The sequence below is a fragment of the Arvicola amphibius genome, chromosome X, assembly GCF_903992535.2.
Source record: "Arvicola amphibius chromosome X, mArvAmp1.2, whole genome shotgun sequence".
NCBI classification, from domain to species: Eukaryota; Metazoa; Chordata; class Mammalia; order Rodentia; family Cricetidae; genus Arvicola; species Arvicola amphibius.
In genome coordinates, this window is record NC_052065.1 from 62,602,011 (window position 1) to 62,608,099 (window position 6,089).

Consider the following 6,089-nt stretch of genomic DNA (forward strand, 5'->3'; position numbering starts at 1 on the left):
GCTGCAAGGGAGTCACGGAGTATCTTGTCTAGACTGAATGCTCCTTCACAATAAACATTTGCCTTCCTTCAAAAAAAAAAAAAGAGAGAATAAAATATTGAACAAGTTTTACATGAATATTTCAAAACAAAAATGTTAAAATAACTACAGTGATTTATGAAGGTGCACATAGCAAAAACATTCAAATTGCTCAAATTATATCAAAAAGTCAATATCAGAAGAAAAAATGTGCTAATATGTAGAAATGTTTCTATCAAAATTAAGTTTTTAGTATTTTTTTTTTTTTTGATTTTTCGAGACAGGGTTTCCCTGTAGTTTCTAGAGCCTGTCCTGGACCTAGCTCTTGTAGACCAGGCTGGTCTCGAACTCACAGAGATCCGCCTGCCTCTGCCTCCCGAGTGCTGGGATTAAAGGCGTGCGCCACCACCGCCCGGCAGTTTTTAGTATTTTAAAATAGAGTAGCCGGGCAGTGGTGGTGGTGCATTCCTTTAATCCCAGCACTCAGGAGTCAGAGACAGACAGATCTCTCTGAGTTTGAGGCCAGCCTGCTCTACTAGTTCCAAGACAGCCAGGGCTGTTACACAGAAAAACCCTGTCTCAAAAAACCAACCAAACAAACAAAAAATAGAGTATTCCAACTTTAAATTGTTTTAGGGATACTTTAAGGAACCTACAAACAAAAACTAAAGTAAATAATCAAAAAATAAAACAAACCAAAAACAAAAAGGAGACAAGCATGGTGGTAGGAAGAAAGAGAGAAGGAAGGTCGAAATGTTGACATCAATTTTCAAATTATTTCAACAAAAGAAAAGAAATGGCCAGGCATAATGGTGCCTTCCCACAATCCCAGCACTTGGGAGCTAGAGACAGAAGCACTGCAATCAAGGCCAGCCTGGTAGATATAGTGAGCTCCAGACCAGCCAGAACTACATAATGTTAACCTTTTCTGGGGGTGTGGAAACAAACATCTATTTACTCCAGACAGGGCAACAGCAGTCCATCCAGGAAAAAATAAAGAATTCCATTTTGAGTACAGTTTAGTGAACCACTGAGTTTACTAAGCTAATTTACAGGAGCATTGATGAGGGGTTATTTACAGGAATGTAAATAACAGCCTCTCCATTACCGAAAAGTCTCACCCCTGCATAGATGATAGCCTTCTGAAAGCTGCTAGGACGGAGTTCCCCATTCAGTCCAACCTCCACTTCCTATTTCCTCTAGCATCCGAGACCACAGACAGCTGGCCAGATTGCAGGCAGTTTAGGGTGTGATGCTGGCTGGAGCAGAGGTTGAATGACTCTCCCCCTCCTTCACTGAAGGAATGTCTCCTCCCATTGATAATCATAGCTGACCTAATTCAGGAAGGCAATGGCCATATCATGGTGGAGGACATTGTGGTCGATTCACAACAGGCATCCAAACCAAAATGTCACAAAATGAGAAACCTCGAAGCTAACATCCTTATTTTGAACACAACATCTATAACCCTCAGTGAAACACTGGTAACCATATGCAACAACATTAACAAAACCATTCAGCACAGTCAAGTAAAAAGTGATCTCACAGATGCAATGATGCTTCAACATAAAGTAATTTGTTACCATAATGAAAGGCAAATTTTTCCAGTAGAGCAAGGATAAGCTCTCTTAACAAACTGGTATACAATGTGCAAGGTAATAAAGGCCACACGTAACAATCCTACAGCTGATACTAATAAATACGGAATGGAAGGGGCTTTCTCAGATCGGGAACCAGACAAGCATTCCAACTTTCAGCACGTTTATTCAGCAGAAGTATTAACCAGAGCAGTTAGGCAAGAAAAATTAATACCTGGCACCCAACTGGAAGACAGGATGTGTTGTTACCACTGCTTGACATAGCATTACATGGCAAACCCCAAAGACTCCATCTAGAAACTACGATTGCAACGCGATGTTTGGTTGGAAGCTTCAGATTCAGTAAAACTGCACGATACAGGATCTGCATTAAATGCCACTTGCTGTATGTGGTGGGTTCCCCGACCATGTTGGCTGCAGCCTGGCCTGCAAGTACTGCAGGTGGATCCTGTCCTGGTCTTGCTAAAACACTTTCGCCATTCTTATCCGGCTGGTGGCTGACTACAGTCAGACATCTTGAGTGTCACCTCCAAATGTCCTTGATTTGATGGAGATGCTTCAAGGAGGATGGCTCCTAGTCTGATGGCTGCCAGGGCCTTGGATACATTTTCTAGATTCATGCCAACCTGGCCATCTGTTTCATTCTTTCTCTGCCCTCTGTGGCCCCCAAATGATTGTTTTCTTGGAAGTGACTGGAGGCCTCCTGGCCCCCATTGCTGCTGTGTTCCAGATCACCTCCCTGATAATCTACACTGTGAAGGACACACGGACCTTCAGCTTTTTTCCTATTTCGGTAAGAGATTATTAATGCCATTGATGGACAGGGCGGCATGGTGGGGGCCCTTCGGAAAGATAAGGCCCACACGGCAGTGTGAGGGTCCCTTATTACCATTTTAGAGGAAAGGAGAAGTCCCACACCTCGTGACTGATAGACTGACTTACTTGCTGTCTCATCCTGACTGGCAGTGGGGAAGAAGGGAGCCTATTAGCCTGGGGCCTATAAACTGAAGCAGCTATGAGGGTGGAGAGAGCAAGAATCTAGAAAAACAAGTTATTGAAAGAATGTTGCAAAATAGCGTGGCCCTGACTAACATTCCTGAGTTTGGTTTCTCTCAGACAGCTGCTAGAATACCATAGATGGTTCGTTTTTCAAAGGTGCATCAAGCTATAAATCCAGCTACAAAGGAGCAGAAAACACTAGTCCCTACCAGCACCTTCTAATCCCTGGTGGTCTAGCTATTCTCTACCCCCAAACTCTGTTAAACTACACCCGCCACCACCACCTAGAAGCGGAGAGAATTAAATTACTCAGAGCTAAGCTTGCCTGCAAGGTTATGCATCTGATAACCTTTCAAATAAACAAGATGTAAAATGTAGAGATGAACCCACGCACACCTTTTGGTTGGGGAAAAAAAAAAGCAAATGCGAGGCAGGGAAAAATAATACCTAGATGAAATGTTAAGCGCGTGACCTTCTGAGGGAAGGTCATGTGCTGGGGTGTATAAATTCCATGCACTCAGTCAGCCTACCTGCCATTCCAGACTGATGCAAAGTCAGAAAGTAAACCACTTTGTTTTCACTTCTCCGAGTTTCCAACACTCTTTCCCCCCTTTTTAATTAGTTTTTTTCCTACAATGTATTTTGATCATATTCACCCCCTACTCCCCATTTTTTTAGATCTATTCCCCCAATCCTACCCACCCAACTTTGTTCTTGTAAAACCATTCGGTAATCTTTTTTTTTCTTTTCCCTTGAGACAGGGTTTCTCTGTGTACCCTTGACTGTCCTGGAACTCACTCTGTAGAGCAGGCTGGCCTAGAACTCTGCTTCTGCCTCCCGAGTGCTGGGATTAAAGGCACGTGCCAGCACTGCCTGACCCAGTACTCTTATTATAAAGGGAATACCATTATTTCTCACAACAGGTGAAGGGGTGGGCACAGCTGGCATCCTGGTAAATCTTTTTTCTGGACAAGAGTGGCATCCTCATCAATGGGACCTTGTGTGTGTGGTTGGGGGAGGGGGTGTTTTCAGACAGGGTTGCACTGCGTTGCCCTGGTTGTCCTGGAACTCACTCTGTAGACCAGGCTGACCTCAAACTCAGACATCTGTCTGCCTCTTCCTCCTGAGTGCTGGCATTAAAGCCGTGCACCACTACTGCCTGGCCGGTCTCAGAAATTTTGAAGGAGAAAGATTCTGTGCAAGAGAGGTCCTTCCTCAGTTGCCTCCAAGCCTGCTAACATTTGTCTAGCTAAATAGTATTCTCCCCTCAAGAGTTGAGAGCCTAAAATTATTTAGAATATCGACGTCAAGGCAATCTAGCTGCTTCCAGTTGACACTGGGATTATAAAGGGGTTTAGGGTCTCCAGTCCTGCTGACTTCCAGGCATTGGAGGATGATCGGGGAACTCAGAGAGATGAAATTGGATTGCTGTAGGACCATCTGAGTGAGTATGGATCAACTGTAAATGTGAGGAAATAAAATTTGAACAGCAGGTGAGCACACAAGGTCCAGCACTGAGTACATTGGCTATTAACACTGTAAGAGATTTAACCCACTTCACTATGAAGATTCAGAGATACGATTATGAAGCAAGCCAAGGATGGTGCTGGTGAGCACTTCTATCTCTCAGTCTATGGCTTTGGGTGAGCAGCCATGAACATCCTGACTGGATGTCATCTTTTCTGCCGCTGTCCCCTAACTACAAGCCCAGGTACTTCTGTACCTCTGCCTGCTATGGGAAGGAGACTCTTGAGAGAAATTCTGTTTCCAGATGGAAACGGAGGAAGCTCTTTTCTAAAATACACAAAACCTATGACTTGGCAGTGTTTGAATAATCAAACATGGTGAGGTAGAGGATAGAGAGATGACTCAGTGGTTAGAAAACTTGTGAGTTTTTTTTTTTTTTTCTGGTGGAAGCTTCACCCGAGCCCCTGACATCATATACACAAAGAGTCTGGAATGTTCTGGTGAAAGCTTCACCCCAAGCCTCCTCCTCCATCTCTCTCTGAACCATGCCACATGTCAGAAAGCCCACCAAATAATGACCTCTCCCCCAGAGATGATCAAGGCGCAGGATATTTAAACTGTGCCCCCAGAAAGCAGAGGTGTGGTTTTCCAGTCTCTTTCCCGTCTCTTCTTTGGGGGGGGGGGCGGGCTGGAAAATCATCCCGTAGCGTTGTATCCATTAAACCTGGGTCTTTTTAAATTTGGTTTGATGTGGTCTAATTTGGATTGGTGCATCGGCAGAGGAGCTTATCGGGGTTCAGAAACTTTTCATTCCTCTAGAGGACTCGAGTGCATTTCAGAGCACCATGTCAGGTAACTCATAACTCCAACTCCAGGGCATCCAACAATTTCCTCTACCTTCTGTGGCACGCACACACATGAGCCATGTATTCACACACATACATATATGAATGAATGAATGAATAAATGAATGAAGTTAAAGTACTGAAATAAATTTTTTTGAGTGAAAGCTCATTATTTTATTGTCTTCATAACAAGATCAGTTTAGAACTGAATCACTTGGCCCTTTCTCTTCTTATCATCTCCCAGTTCAAAATGCTTGCATCTCTTAATAGCCAGCATCCTCTTCGATCTGCAGTTGGGCAGCACAATCTTCTTTGTAGTTTTAGCCTTTTTGCGGAAAATAGGCTTAGTCTGTCCACCAGAGCCACTCTGTTTCCTGTCATAACGCCACTTTCCCTGGGCATACAAAGATTTTTGCCCTTCTTGTACTGGGTCACTTTGTGAGGTTGGTGCTTGCCACATTTCTTGCAGAATGTCCGGCGGGTCTTAGGAACGTTCACCATGTTGGCGGGTGCGATATCGGCACAGAAAGTGAAATAAATTTTTAAAATGCTTCTTAAATAGTGTTGTAATTTCATATTCTCTATGTTTTGTGTAATTTAAAAAACTTGTTTTTGTTTGTTAGTTGTAATGTGCTATTATTTCCTTATATAAAATCTACACTTAGATTGCATTTGTAAAAGAATATGAACATGATCTTAATAATGTGCCAAAAATACATTGCTGTTTGTTAAAGTTTTGAGTTATTTAAAGGAAAAGACTGGTTTCCTAACTATGTATCAACTGTGAAAATTTCTAGTTACTATTCTGAACAATTGCTATTTTGCAAAGTTTATGTTGACTTGTTATGACTTGTAGGGCTTGTATTCTAACATGATCAAAGCATGCTACAGTAGAAGGCTTTAGTCACTTGTGAGAAACTAAAGTAAATTTTTCCTTTCATCATTGTGCAGAGGTGAGGATGTGGGAAGATGATCTGTTTAACAAATCTGTGTATTTTGCATCTCTATGGATCAGGTAAGAATTCTGACTAATGGTTGTGATGAGGTCATTCAGTGAGGTGTTAGGTTCGTCTTCAATGCAAATTCATCCCTTGTGCTGGGGCTTTTTAAGCTCCTTAAACTCAGGAAGCAAACAACTCATTTGCTCTTTTCTCTGGGTGCT

General features: G+C 42.8%; 1 pseudogene; it reads right to left on the reverse strand.

Annotated features, from left to right (window-relative positions):
* Window positions 1-5,126: 5,126 nt before the first annotated feature.
* Window positions 5,127-5,428, reverse strand: LOC119805312 (annotated as a pseudogene).
* Window positions 5,429-6,089: the final 661 nt, after the last annotated feature.